Here is a 15,049-nt window from a genome sequence, read left to right as displayed (position 1 = left end):
GTTAATTTAAACTAAGCTAATTTGAATTAGCACATCCAGACTTAAAAACTAGTTCGAATTAGAGTTTTGCTAATTCGAACTAGCATGTCCACACCGAGTGGACCCTGAACCGAGGTTAAGGATGGCCGGAAGCAGTGCTGGCAGGGCATCAGAGTAGGACTTAGAGCATGGAGCTGCTGTCTCAGGCTAGCCAAGGGCTGTGCTTAAAGGGACCCGACCCCCACCCCAGACAGACAGTTCTCAGGGGTTCCCCACTTGCAAAGCAGTCCCAGCTTGGAGTGCCCTGAGTGCCCACACTCGGCACATCACAGCACTCGGCCATCAGCCCGGCTGCACTTGCCGCAGGCTGCCATCCAAGGGGGGGGGTTATTCGGGGGGCTGCAGGAGAGCTTCCACCCCGAGGAGCCCGCAGAGCCACCCCAGTCCTCCCCATTGGGGGCTTGTACCCCATTCCCCCTCACCTCCTTCCACTTACCCCTCCCTAGCCCCCCTTCCTGATGTTCAGAATAAAGGACACGTGTGTTCAAAAATAGAAACTCTCTTTATTGAACAAAACTCGGGGAGACTGGGAAAAGGAGGTGGGAGAGGGGAAGAGAGAGGGTTGGAGAGGGGAGGGCAACTAAAATGATCAGGGGTTTGGAACAGGTCCCATATGAAGAGAGGCTAAAGAGACTGGGACTTTTCAGCTTAGAAAAGAGGATACTGAGGGGGGATAGGATAGAGGTCTCTAAAAGCACGAGTGGTGTGGAGAGGGTGCATAAAGAAAAGTTCTTCATTAGTTCCCATAATAGAAGGACTAGAGGACACCAAATGAAATGAATGGGTAGCAGGCTTCAAACTAACAACAGAAAGTTGTTCTTCACAAAGCAAAGAGTTAACCTGTGGAACTCCTTGCTGCAGGAGGCTGTGAAGGCTAGAACTAGAACAGAGTTTAAAGAGAAGTGAGATAAAGTCATGGAGGTTGGGTTCATGGAGTGCTATTAGCTAGGGGGTAGAAATGGTGTCCCTGGCCTCTTTTTGTGGAAGGCTGGAGATGGATGGCACGAGACAAATGGCTTGATCATTGTTTCGGTCCATCCCCTCCAGGGTCCCTAGTGTTGGCCACTGTCGGCAGACAGGCTACTGGGCTAGATGGACCTTTGGTCTGACCCAGTACGGCCATTCTAAACTCAGGGCTCAGGGTCAGGGGTCTCACTGGACCACCCTGATTTTCATGCACACCTACTCCTGGGTGGCCAGGCTGGCAGCTATCCTGCCCTAGACAGCCACTTTCCTATGCCTAGTGCGGAGGTCGTGGACAAGGTCCACGATGTCTGCACTAGACCAGGTGGGTACCCGCCTCTTGTGGACCTGGGCAGGCTCCCAGGAGCTGTCATCGTGGTCCCGGAAGAGGCGGAGGGCTGGGTGACAGCGGGTGGCTGGCTCGAGCCGTGCCAGGTGCAGGGTCTGCTGGCTGGGTGCTGGCAGGCTTGCACCTGGCACGGGCACCGTAGCCAGCCCGTGCCCCTTTAAGGGCACCGGGGCCGGGAGGGGGCAGAAGTGTTTCCCTGGTGGTGCCCAGAGTGGCCACCAGGGAAAGCTGGGGAGGGCTAGCCTCCCACTAGTTCGAATTAAGAGGCTACACAGCCCTTAATTCGAACTACTTAATTCGAACTAGGCTTAGTCCTCGTGGAACGAGGTTTACCTAGTTCGAATTAAGCACTCCGCTAGTTCAAATTAAGTTCGAACTAGCGGTTTACATGTGTAGTGCCTATCAAAGTTAATTCGAACTAACGTCTGTTAGTTCGAATTAAGGGTACGTCTAGACTACAGGCTTTTGTCGACAGAAGTTTTGTCAACAGATACTGTCGACAAAGCTTCTGTCGACAAAGAGCGTCTAGACTACATCCAGTTCTGTCGACAAAGCAGTGTAGACGCAAAGGACAGTTTAGATGCAATAATGCCTTCTGTCGAGAGAACTCTGTCGACAAAAGGCATTATTCCTCGTAAAATGAGGTTTACCAGCGTCGACAAAACTGCTGAGTTCTGTCGACGTTGTGTCGACCAAACTCAGCGGTAGTGTAGACCCAGGTTTAGTTTTGTTGACAAAAGTCCACTTTTGTCGACAAAACCCTGTAGTCTAGACACACCCTAACTTTGTAGTGTAGACAAACCCTGACAGACTTAGTAGCCCCCAGGAGTGCAGGGCAGAAGCCAGAGCCCCGCAGCTTCCCCTGGCTGCGAGGGGCTGGAGCCCCAGTCCCACGGCTGCTCCCGGCTGCACAGGGCTAGAGCTCCATGGCAGGAGCTGGAATCCATGCTGTTCCAGGAACCAGCAGTTGCTTGGCAAGCAGCCCAGCCAGGCTGGGGCGGGGGGGGGGGGGGGGTGAAGAGGCGAGACAAGGCAGGGTTGCCTGCTGGGGCAGCCTTCCAGCAGCAGGTGATGAAGCTGGGGGTCGATGGCAGGAGACCTCCCCTGGTCCGGCAAATTCTTTCATTCAGGACTGGCCAGGCCCTGATGCTGCTGGACCAGGGAGGTCCAACCTGTAACACATTTACTATCAGTGAGAGACCCAGTCTTGAAAGCAGTTTGAATACTCTTGAGAGGAAGGATGTGAAAGACACTTAAGATCCACCCCTGCACTCTTCATGCCCCTATAACTATTCTTAAATTAATGCAGGGTGATGTATCATCACCTATAGGCTGGGCCCCTGAATGAGAAATGGGACATCCACAAAAAGTTTTGGCATTTGGACAATAATCTTCTTGAATGAATAATTGTCCGAACCCTTGTACGATCTGCCCAAACCTCCTACAGCTGGAAAATTAAAATAGATTGCTTGTGATCATGTGCTACGAATGTAAAATTCTGCCCTTAACTGCTTGTGGAATTAGTTTGAACCATACCAAATTGATAAGCTTATAATCTTAATGAGGAGTAATACCACTCTGAAGGATGTAGCCTTTTCCATTTTTGCTTAGAAATAGAAATAAAGCCCTTTATTCCATATGGTTTTCTTCTATGTAGCATTGTAGTCCTGTGATAATGCTACACCTTTGAAAACAAAGGGAATGTCAACATTTAAAAGTGCTACAAGGTAATAATGTAGCACTTTGGTGTCAACACTTGCTACACCAATGAGAAGGATTTCCTCATTGCTGTAGTTGTGGTTAATCCACCTCTGTGAGAATTTGTCCATCAGCATAGCTCTGTCTCTGCCAGGGTTAGGTTGGCATAGCTAAGTCCCTGAAGGTGTGTCTACACTGCACCCGTAGCTCGAAATAAACTATGCAATTTGAGCTTCTCAAATTGCGTAGCTTATTTAGAGTCAATTTTAAAATAGCTTATTTGAAGCTATTAATATAAAATAGCTTATTCATTTGGCACTGTCTACACTGCAATTATTTTGAAATAAATTGCTATTCCAAAATGTCCTCATGGAATGAGGTTTACAGGGATGTTGGACTAGCGAGCCTGTTATATTTCAAAATAACGGGCATGCTCAAAATAAGTGGAATTGCTATTTTGGGATACCGGAAATAATGCTGAAGTGTAGACGTATCCTGAGTTGTAGATTTTTCACACCTCTGGGTAGATCTGCCCTATGCCACCTTATTTGCTTTGAAAACCTAAACAGCTGAGTTATGCAGTTCCTGGAAACATTTTGATAGCAAGAATTGACTTGGATGAGAAGGTTACAGTTTAATACACAGTAATGGCAAAATAGATCATTGTAACATCACATTTTCTTTCAAAAGCAGCCACTGTTTTTTCAACATAAGGATGGACTACATGAAACATTTCTCGTTCTTGCTATAGTGATAAACATGATGCAAAAACCTAAACAAATAGCTTCTAACATACAGATCATTATTGTATTTCTGATAGTGCTCTACAAAGCTACGTAGTCTTAAGGACTGTGGCAGCAATAATAAATGGCATAGGTTAGATCTCACCACTGTGATCTTTATATACAGTATAGTAATAAATAACTACACTTTAAAACACCCCTAAGAGGCAGGAAATTCTATATGGTGGTCACTTCCCGCAAATCCCGATATACAGCCATCTCTGCAGCAAAACGAAACAGCAGCTTCACAGTGAAGCGCAATGTGTCTCAACATTTTAGGAGAGACAGTGAAAAGGAATAATATGTCCAATTGAAGGTTCATTGGAAGTCAGAATTATATCGGTTGGAATTTCCAGGTACTAGAATTAATACCCCATCAATTGTATGAAAAACTCTAGTATATTGTAATGGTTCCAAGGTTGTCTATTTTACATTTGTTCTGAATCATTCTCTCTCCCCTGCTTCCTTTAGTACAGTGCCCTTAACACTATGCCATTGCTGAGTCATTGATTCAATACACATCCCTATGGAAAAGTGCCAGTGATGTAATTAACAGTACCACTTCCTGAAGTACTTAGATGTCCAAGTACAGAACTAGCTTGACCTGCTTATTTTGTGAGATCTGGTGGGGAGAACTTAGAAAAGTATAAAACAAGATTCGTAATGGTCTCCACTGCCAAACCAGCACAAGCAGCTGGGAGGCCACAGGAAAAGGAACACCCAGATGATTACATTGTAGGAGGTGGCAGGAAGTACATGCTTTGACGCTGGCCCAATTTGACACTCGTTTGGCTCATAGCCTGTTTCTAGCAGTTTAAATGTATAATGAGGATGTCCTGTAGGATTGTTAGGACCTATACCAGATGTGGGACTCCCTGGGACCAAGTGACCTTGCTTGTGAGTGGTGTGAAGCTAGGTTTAGGGGCCCCACAAGATACCTAAAAGAAGGAAATTTGGACTGGAGGTGACAAGGTCTGCTTACCTTTCCACTGCACATGCTTGGGTTGGTTCAGCAGCTTTTTGTTATCAGTCAAGCTTGTCCAAACTTTTTTTCGTTGCTATTTGGCTGTAAAGTTGCTGAAAACCAGTTTCTTTATGTTTGGTACATCTGGCAGGAGTTACAGCATAAACTTGATATTGAGTCAGAAGTTAAGATATTACACAGTTTTAAGACTTTTCTTATAATCTAATATTCATTGCACCTACCTATCCTGTATCTTAAGAAACTCAAGCCTTCTGTTTTATTTATCTGTGTGTACTTAATAATTAGATAAGGTAACTATTCTGTTTGCTGCTTCTCTAATATTAATCTTAACTATTTGTCAGTTATGCTTTTATACGGTAAGTTTTTGGTATATTCCAGGGTAAGAATGGCTAAAGGTGGAATGCCAGAGGTTCTTAGGGTATGTCTACACTATCACCTTAGTTTGAACTAGGTGGTTAATGTAGTCATTTGCATCTTGCCGGGCGCCTCCATTTTTAAATCCCTGTTAGTGCAGACTCCGTGCCCACGGCTACACGCAGCATGGAGTAGGTAGTTCGAATTAGGCTTTCTAATTTAAACTACCAGTACACCTCGTTCCACGTTCCACGAGGTGTACCGGTAGTTTGAATTAGAAAGCCTAATTCGAACTACCTACTCCATGCCGCGTGTAGCTACGGGCATGGAGTCCGCACTAACGGGGATTTAAAAATGGCGGTGCCCAGCAAGATGCAAATGAAGCCCGGGATATTTAAATCCCGGGCTTCATTTGCAACTTCGAATGACTACATTAACCACCTAGTTCGAACTAGGGTGGTAGTGTAGACATACCCTTACAGACTGCAAATATCTTTGTATTCACTTTATTATTGTATGTGTTTTCTGGAGTTTGAACCTTGACAATACCTTGACTAGTTTTTTTCCCTTCTGGGTCCAAATCTCTTTTTTTTACCCCTACACCAGGCATTACCTTAAATAGACTTGGCCAGCATGTTAACTTTTCTAGATATTACCTCTCCTATCTTGTGTCTTTAACTTTTCCCACATTTTTTTTAGTTTTAACACAAGACCATAGTAGTTGCTATAAAAAAGGCGGGCAATAATTTTTGCAGCAGGGGCCACTTAATGAATTTTGTTTAGTGGTTATGGGCCAACTCCACACCTGGGGCAGAAGGAGTAGGGCTGGGGACTATCCTCCCCCCAGGCTTGTCTGAGGTCGGAGACTTTGAATTAAAAGCATAGCAAAGGGTTCGCAGCTTCTGGCCCCACTGCTGCCACATTGCCTGGCAGCCACCAGACATTTCTGGGGTTATTTAAAGGGCTCTGCCAGGGTAGTACCGCAGCCAGGAGCCATTTAAATGGGATCCTACTGCCTGAGCCACAACCTGGAAAGTCAGTGGCACAGGAAGCAGGATATAAATAGAACGCAGCTAGATGCAGTCTTCTGGCCAGATCAGAGTGTTAGGCAGGCCACATCTTGCCCAGTCCTGTGCTAGGCCATATTAGACTAATGTTCTGTCTTGTTCAGTATTCTGTTTCTGGCCTTCTCTTTGCTAGAGGAAAAAGATGTTCTTACTGCCTGTTAACAAACACTAGGTAACTAACATGTAAAATACTAGTGAAGACAAGGCAAAGGGTTTGAGGTATCAGGTTGAGGCAGCTGTAACTGCCTCATATTCTTTATCATAACTAACTAACACGTGAAAATTACCAGCTGATCTTGTCTTCAACACCACATGTTAACTGACCCCAATGCAGTATCATCATCATCAACAACCACCGTGGGCTCAACGCCAATTGGTGTCCGATGCCTCCCTCACTATTTCCTTCCATCTTTCCCTGTCCAGTGCAGAGTGGCTTAGTTTCTGTAGACTAGCTCTGCACCAATCTACTATATCATCTACCCATTCTCTGTGGGGGTCTGCCTCTTCTGTTCGGACCATCCATTATGCCGAATACCAGGGTCTTAACTTTTCGCTTGTTGTTGATTCTGCAGATATGTCTGAAGAGCTGTAACTTCCGCTTTATAACCTTCTGCAGTAGGTTCTCTCTTGGCTGTATCTTCCTATATAATTCCTCGTTGGTCACCTTCTGCATCCATCCTAGTCTCAGGATCTTTCTATAACAACGCCTTTTGAATGCCAATATCCTTCTCTTCGAATCTTTCATTATCACCCATGTCCAACATCTGTACAACATGCTGCTAAATACAATCTTATTATACACCCTGAAACTTGGCAACCTTCCACCAGAATTATGCTAAAGCTTTTTGTTTTAACTTGCTCTTTTATTGCAGCAGTCATGAGGGAAATAGTAGAATTGTCAATAATGCAGCATTGGCAGAAGTGTTCAATAAACATTTTTGTTCTGCATTTGACTACATAGTCTGTATATCCCCACCCTCCCAATCATGGAGGATGCTATCTTGTCAATAGTAACTAAAGAGGATGTTAAACAGCTACTAAAATCAGACATTTTTGTTTTGAGCAGGTCCAGGTAACTTGTGAGAGTTTAAAACAGGAGATTGAGGTGCTTGTTAATTTACAATAAATCTTGGAACATTGCAGAAGTTCCAGAAGTCTGGAAGAAAGCTAATGTAGCACTGTTTAAAAAAGGTAAATAGGATGACCTGAGTAACTATGGGTGCATCTACACAGCAGGGCTTAACTCAAAATAAGCTACGCAAATTAAGCTACATCAATTGTGTAGCTTATTTCAAAATTGGGAGCATCTACACAGCACTTATTTTGAAATAGAGCACTCTTCCTCCGCCTGCCCTTATTCCTCGTACAGTGAGGCTTACAGGAGTTGGAATAAGAAGTCCTCCAGCTTGATAGTATTTCAACATTAATTTAAAATAACTGCCTGCTGTGTAGACGTGGATTAAGTTATTTCAAAGTAACAATAGTTATTTTGAAATAATGTTGCTGTGTAGACATACCCTGTGGGTACGTCTAAACTACATGGCTCCGTCGACGGAGCCATGTAGATTTGTTGTTTTGGCAAAGGCAAATGAAGCCGCGATTTAAATGATCGCGGCTTCATTTAAATTTACATGGCTGCCGCGCTGAGCCGACAAACAGCTGATCAGCTGTTTGTCCACTCAGCACGCTAGTCTGGACGCTCCCCTGCCGACATCAAAGCCCTTTGTCGGCAGCCCTGGTAAACCTTGTCCCACGAGGAATAACGGGGCTGCCGACAAAGGGCTTTGATGTCGGCAGGGGAGCGTCCAGACTAGCACGCTGAGCGGACAAATGTTTGTCGGCTCAGCGCGGCAGCCATGTAAATGTAAATGAAGCCGCAATCATTTAAATCGCGGCTTCATTTGCTTTTGCCTATGTGTCTAATCTACATGCCTCTGACGACAGAGGCATGTAGTCTAGACACAGCCTATAAGTATATCAGTTTGACAGTGATCCTGGGCAATATAATGGAGCAGCTGATAGAGGACTCTAATAATGAAGACTGTAAAATATTTAATACCAATCAACATGGGTTTGCAGAAAGTGGGTCCTGTAAAACTAACTTTATCAAATAAACTTTTAAAATGGGGTGATAGTTAATATTAAACTTCTGTAAGGCATTTGACTTGATACCTCACCACGTTTTGCTTTTAAAAATCTGAGTGATGCAAAATTAATATGGTACACCTGAAATGGATTTAAAAGTGGCTAACTTTTTAAATGCGTAGTGGTTTTGAAATGCAATTGTAAATAGTGAATCCTCATTCTATGGTTGTATTTCTAATGAGGTCCTTTAGAGATTGGTTCTTGGCACTATACTAACACTTTCATCGATGCTGTGCAAGAGAACACAAATCATCATACTGACCCCAGATGATCAAAAGACTGGGAAAATGACAGATAATGAAGAGGATGAGTCTTTGACAGAGCAATCTGAGTTGTTTGGTAACTTGAGTACAAGCGAACAATATGTGCTTTAGAACTATCAATGTTTTAACATCTAAGAACATAGGCCATCCATGCAAGATGGAGGGATCTATCCTGGGAAGCAGTGGCTATGAAAAATATGGAGGTTGTGGTAGATAAACAGCCGAGCAGGAGTTTTCAATACAACTCTATAGCCAAAAAGAGCTAATTCATAAACAGGAGAATCTTGAATAGGAATAGAAAAGTTGTCATCTTACCACTTTATCTGACATTATAACTGCTGCTGGCATACTGTGCCTGTTTCTGGTATCAGCAATGAAAGAAGGATGGTGATAAATGGGATAGAGTCCAGAGAATGATTGAAAGATTAGGACCATCTCCCTTTAGGGAATATATCCTAATTTGTCAGATATCAGGCATTCATCTCTTTAGCATAACAAAGAAAAGGATAAGGGGTGACATGATCTGTATGGAAGTACCTACTCTCTAGCAGACAAGGCAGAACAAGCTCCAAAGTCTGGAAGTTGAAGCTAAATACATTTGTACTGTTGACAAGTTGTAAATGCTTATCAGTGAAGGTAATTAACCACAGGACTTACTTGGGAGGGAGATCATCACTGGCAATTTTTAAATCAATTGGATTATTTTTTTTAAAGTAGTAATTTCAAAAGGAAATTACTGGGGAAATTCTATGGCCTGTTATGCTTGAGGTCAGACTAGATTTCAATGGCTTCTTCAGGTCTGCAAATCTATGAAACAGATTCTCATCCCAGCAGCAAGTACTGAGAACAGCTGTTCTGTGGACATTCCTATACAGACTGTTGTAAAATAGTTTAGCCCTACGGCCCTGGCTCTGCTCCTTTTTGGACCTTAGAAAAGCTTTGGTTCTTTATGAATAGTCATCGTCTTCCAATTGTACCGTCCTGCTTACTTCACACACACATGCAGGAGAGCTGAGCTGTGTTTAATCTGATTCTTTGAAATATGAATCACTCAGGACAACCACTCCAAGGCTAGTCTAGGAAAGCTTATTATCACTGATTTACAAGCCTTTAGTGATCAGAACAGGCCAAACCAACATTTCCTCACTTCCTGAAAACCACAATAGAGCCGCTGTCTACTTTTGAAAGTAAAAATTCTTTCCATCATGATTTTACTTTTTTTTTCTGCTTCTTCTGACAAATACTTTTCTAACATCCCTGCTGCATTTTCAATGGCACTGGAAATGAATATGAACTTTTAAAATTTACTTCCTTGTATTAGGCAGTAGCATATTCAGTAGTTTCCGCACAATTTTAGGAATAATGGGCCTGATCCCGCAGCCGTTCTGTAACACAGCCAAATCTCTCACCCAGCAGGAATGAAAACTATTGACTATTAAATCCCTCAAACATAAGGCCATTTAGGACAAAGAGTTATTGAAATAGAAAATCTCATATTCCTTTCTGTGGCCCAGCCGCTAGAGGATAAAATCACTCACTTGAATTCACAAAGCCAGAACATTACTGCTGCTCCTGTGAAATAAAGGCATGGGAGGTTTTCACAGGGGAAACAGCATGCAACAGCTGCATCAAGCTGACTTTTTGGCTTCATACACTGCAGAGGAAACAGGACACATTTCTTTTTAAATTTGCGCCTACGTAGGAAAATAATAGACACTCTGTGCAGAGAGGTGAGGATTTGGAAAAAAGGAACATAACCCAGATTCTTAGAGTTGCTGGATTACAATATATTTAAGGTAGATCACTTCACTGGGTTGCTAACAAATTAATTAATAAATGTTGCTATGATGAAAAGGTCTTATATGGCATGTTTCTGCCCAGAGGAGTTTTAAAAGTGATGGCTACAGGACAAGTGGGTGGTATTCACTGCTATGCTGTTGTCATTCTGTCTCCCTTTGACAAAATCACCTCAGATCTCCATGCTCTAGCTTCTCCAGCACTGTCCTTGGTAATGTACATTGAGATTTTCACATTATAATACCAAGATAAGAGCTCATTTTTGTAGATGGGTGAATGATAAAGCTTTCTAAATAGTGTAAATATTAACTCTTTAAACTTTTATAACATTCATGTAAATATGAAGGGGATGTGAAGGCGGCAGAAAAAAAGGGCTTAAAATATCATCTAGTCCAGGACAGAAATCACATGGGCTGTGTCCAGACTCAGGGGTTTTTTCGAAAAAAGTAGCGTTTTTTCGAAAAAACTTCACCTGCGTCCAGACTCAAGCCGCGTTCTTTCGAAATTAAATCAAAAGAACGCGGCTTTTCTTTCGATGGCGGTAAACCTCATTTCACGAGGAAGAACGCCTTCTTTCGAAAGTTCCTCTTTCGAAAGAAGGCGTTCTTCAATGTAAATAGGGCTTCTTTGAAAGAGAGCATCCAGACTCACTGGATGCTTTCTTTCGAAAAAGCAAGCCGCTTTTTCGAAAGTTCAACGTGCAGTCTAGACGCTCTCTTTCGAAAGAGGCTCTTTCGAAAGAGGCTTGCAGTCTAGACATAGCCTTACAGCTATAACTTGCATGCAGTTTCTTACACTGCTATTTTCTTAAAAGCATTAGTGTTCTCAAGACAACTACCAAATCAAGTATGCTATTTTCAGGGAACCTGATGCCCCTACTTCACTCTGTAAGGGATGTAGGCCAGGATTCATTGTGCATAACCCTGAGGTTGTTATTTGATCCTGTTAGATCTTCCCTTTATGAGCCATTTCTGGGAATAGCCTTGACTCTCAGCTAAAGCATATTTATATTGTCTTGGGATATGCTTGTACACCACAACAGTCCCTCTTGATATTTGAAATGTTTTACAATATGTAATAGTAGAGAAGGCTCTGGACTGGCACCTTAAATCAGATCTTCTGTGGATTTCAGGTGTGTTTGGGGGTTGGTTCAAATCCCTGTATACAAACTTGACCCTAAAGTTTTGTTGAAAAATTACAAGGGCATTATTTTTCAAATTATTTTGGGTGAGGTCTAAAATTGTGGAAAAAATAATAGGAAGAGCTTATCTTGAGAGTTGTTTCATTTTGGGCAGAAATATTGCTAGAACAGTTTGTCTATCACAATCTGGCAGATGATGACCTGGCCTCAGTTATTCATGCCTTCATATCTTGGCTGGCCTATGGCAATGCGATATACTTGGGTATCAAGCCTTCGGCACTCAGAAAACTCCAACTAGTACAGAACACTTCAGCATTTCCTCCCCCCAATCAACACTGGCCAACACAAGCACATCAAACCTGAGGTCCACCCCCTACGCATGCTCCCCACTGAGTATCCAATCAAGGGCTTGGTTTTCCTCTTGAAAGGCATTCAATGACATGGGCCTAGAATATCCAAAAGATCAACTAAACCTCCAGGATGAAAACTGTGATTGATTGCCTTCACTCCTCTGGCACAATGCAACTTTCTACCACAAGGGTAAAGCTTGTCTTTCCAGGAGAAGGATCTCTCTTGGGACCTAGAGACCATGGAATGAGCTCCCACAGGAAATAAGGACCATCAGACTCTTCGCCCCTTTCAGCCATCGGTGAAAGGTGCATACTTGGACCGTATCTTCTCAAATATAAACAAGAAGAGCCATGGGGAGAAAATGAGACAACCAACATGTGACAGGCATTAGTCATGTTGTGTAGTGCAGTGCTGGAAGATACTCAGATACTAGAGTGAAGAACACTGTATAAGAAGCTATGCAGAAGTGGATAGTCTTTATCATGAAACTCTAATCTGGGTTTGGCTTTAAACTCCAACCCTTGTTTAAATGTAATCCTGATATGAGTGGCACTGCCATAGTTCACTTCTAATACTGTGTATACAATACATTATCCCATGCTGCATATACTCCATGTATGTATGAACTGTTTTCTGGCTGGTTGTCCAGTTATTCTGGAGAATCAAAGAATCCATTCTGGCATTCTAAACCATTCTTCCCCTCCTCCTAACCACATCAAGCACATTCCTAGCATTTTCCCTAGGAGGTTACAATCATTTCAATCATAACTCGAACCAAAGAATGTTGGCATTTGTCAACACATTTATAAAATCTTCACCTGGAATCTCTCTGTTCTTGTTAATGAAAAGCACTTGACTTCAGAAAGCATTAATTGACATAAAAAGTGCTGGCAGTGAGGAGTGCAACTAGCAGACTTGGTCCTTAGAACTCTTTCTCTACCTTGGGGTTTCCACATCATTTTTTACATCACATTATAGTCATGGCAATACCACCTCAGTGAGAAGGGTCAGAAGTGACTACATGCAATGGTGGGTTGGCAGCATGTGTCCCAATCCCCAGTTTGCACATGTCAGTACAACTGGATACGTCTATTGAACAGGCATAGCCAGTGCTAAGGGTCTATATGTACTAGTTTTAGTAGAACAGTCTTGGTTCTCTATCTGATTTTTTCTAGAGGTCTGGGAATTTATTTGGAAACCCTGAAATGTTCCAGGTTTTCATTTCATTGGTGAAAATATTTCTCTCCACCTCTCTCCCCAATATTATAAATGCTTATTCAAGATGTATTGCAACACCCAATAGAACTTAGTCTGTGTTTGTCAGGAACAAATAGTCCAGTGGAACAAGTGTCCAGAGCTATGAGCTGTGTTTGGAGCTGAGAAAAATTACATGTGTCGACACCACAGCTGTTCTTCACACAGTGAGATTTTCAGTATTTCATGGCCCTCATTAGAAATGCTTAGTTACTGGAAACTCCTTCATTCCGAGAAAAAGTCACTGTTTAATCAGATGCTGACAGCATTTTTTTAAAAACAATTTTGTGTGGTTAGTCCATGATCTGAAAATATCACCCCGAAAGTGTGGTGGTTGATTTGGAAATCAATGTCTTTCTTTTTAATCTACTCTTTTCCAACCCTTCCCTCCAGTGACAAAGACAATCTTTCCTCTCCCTCTCCATAGGTGATGCATAATCTCCCCTTTCTGGTACAGGTGCCTTGGAAGAGGCATAATTAACCCTTTTAGCTCAATAGCTATGCAGTTACAAACTGTCAGTTTTGCTCCTAGGAAGCAAGAACAGGGAGTTTGTGGGTTAGTAGAATGATAACATGCCTCATTAATCCAAAAAAAGGGTAAACTATCCCCAAGGGGAGGGGCAGAGCTATTCTGCTGACTCACACTAACAGTTGGATGAGGTAAGCTTCATTAGCTTCTATTCAAGCACAGAAATGTTTAAGGATGAAATAGTCAAAGCTGAGTCCCAGAATTCCCATTAATTCCAATGCCTTGAAACTCTCCACCATGCTCACTATCTAAAGTGTTGAAGAGCTAGCGGGTGGGTCCACAGAAAATGGTTAATATATACTTCTAAAATTAAAGGAAACCCCCAGGAGGCACAAAGTGAGTTGTGAACGATACCCACTTGTGTTGAGAGCAGGATGGAGACCCTGCCCATGGTGATCTGCCTTGTCCTTCCCTTTCCTCTCCTGGCCAAACTGTTCAATGGCCAAACTGTTCAATGGCCAAGAAGAGATACATAAAGAAAAGCATGTTTCAAAAACATTTGCTGCAGCAATCTCTTATGCACACCTAATTCCACTCAAAACAATCTCCTCCACCAATGCAGTTTCCAGTTTGTGGAAGTTTATTAGAGAATCCAAAAGGGAGTTAAGGCTGGGGAAAGGAATGTGCATAGAGTTTCTTGCAGATCTGTTAGGAAGGTTTGTGGTGACAGTGGAGTAGAAGTTTCTTCCAAGTACCACCTCACCCCCTGAAAGAAAAAAACCCAATGGCAGTCAGGCCACCTGTACCTAGCAGCACAAAAATCAAACACCTGTAGGCCAGATGCAGCTGGATGCATGCCAGTGCTGATCCATGTGCCAAGCAAGCCCCATACTGATTGTTTGATCTGAGGTGGTCTGGGAGGAGAGAACACTGGAAAATAATTTACAGCAAAATTAAGTAGCTGTATTTTTCCTGGCTGCCTTTATTTCCCCCCTTGTGTTAAAATTCGCCCTGCTTTTTATGCCACTTGTGTTTGGCAAAGGATCATGGTGCACTTGGAAAATTCTTTTTGTTAAATGAAGGGTTGCCCACTTCCCCAGACAGATTTTTCCCAAGTATACACAATTCCACCTTGCTTATGATTCAGATGTGCTATGTCTCTTGAGGTACATCTAGGGGTAGGTCACGGAGTCAACTGTAATCGATCCATGGGCTTCAGAGGGGCTGTGACAAATTTACACGAGCAGAGGATCTGCTTGTAACGCTCCACAAATGGAAGCTTCTCCACACATCTGATTAATGTCACTGCCTCAGAGATAGGGTGATCAAAGCTTCCCCTCAAACATCTTTGTATTATTTTGAGTCACATTTGATTGTAATTTTTGCTCACTT

This window comes from Pelodiscus sinensis, chromosome 3 (genome assembly GCF_049634645.1).
Source record: "Pelodiscus sinensis isolate JC-2024 chromosome 3, ASM4963464v1, whole genome shotgun sequence".
Lineage (NCBI taxonomy): Eukaryota > Metazoa > Chordata > Testudines > Trionychidae > Pelodiscus > Pelodiscus sinensis.
Note: the sequence above shows the minus strand (reverse complement) of the source record.